Source organism: Charadrius vociferus, unplaced genomic scaffold, assembly GCF_000708025.1.
Source record: "Charadrius vociferus isolate BGI_N301 unplaced genomic scaffold, ASM70802v2 scaffold678, whole genome shotgun sequence".
NCBI classification, from domain to species: domain Eukaryota; kingdom Metazoa; phylum Chordata; class Aves; order Charadriiformes; family Charadriidae; genus Charadrius; species Charadrius vociferus.
This window is the reverse complement of record NW_009649452.1, coordinates 14,538-14,833: the sequence shown is the minus strand read 5'-3', so window position 1 is coordinate 14,833 and position 296 is coordinate 14,538. Positions and strand designations below refer to the sequence as shown.

The following is a 296-nucleotide window of genomic DNA, read 5'->3' as shown; positions in this document are numbered from 1 at the left end:
CCGGGGTGCCGCCGGGCACCGCCGTGGCACCGGCAACCGCTCCTCCAAACCAGTGGTCCCCACTACGAGACACTGAGCAACATTCCCGCTATTCCCGCTGTGAGGAAACGCGGCCGGAACGGTGCTCCGTGACTCAAAATGCACCAGCAGACTCCGAGGCTTATGGGGGAACCGGTGCCGGGTGGTGCTCAAGGGAAAAGCCGCCGGCCATGGACCGAACTGGGTGGCCACACTCCCTAAAACTGGCGGCAGCATTCCCCCCCACACACACCCAGCGCTGTCTCCCCCATTTCACA

The 296-nt window shown here is 64.5% G+C and overlaps 1 protein-coding gene across 1 annotated transcript in view; it reads right to left on the bottom strand.

Moving 5' to 3' along the window:
• The window catches only part of LOC104290583 (zinc finger protein 850-like), a gene marked incomplete at its 5' end in the record, with an annotated part of 11,578 nt that overhangs the window by 7,142 nt on the left and 4,140 nt on the right, over window positions 1-296 (bottom strand). The window lies entirely within an intron of this gene.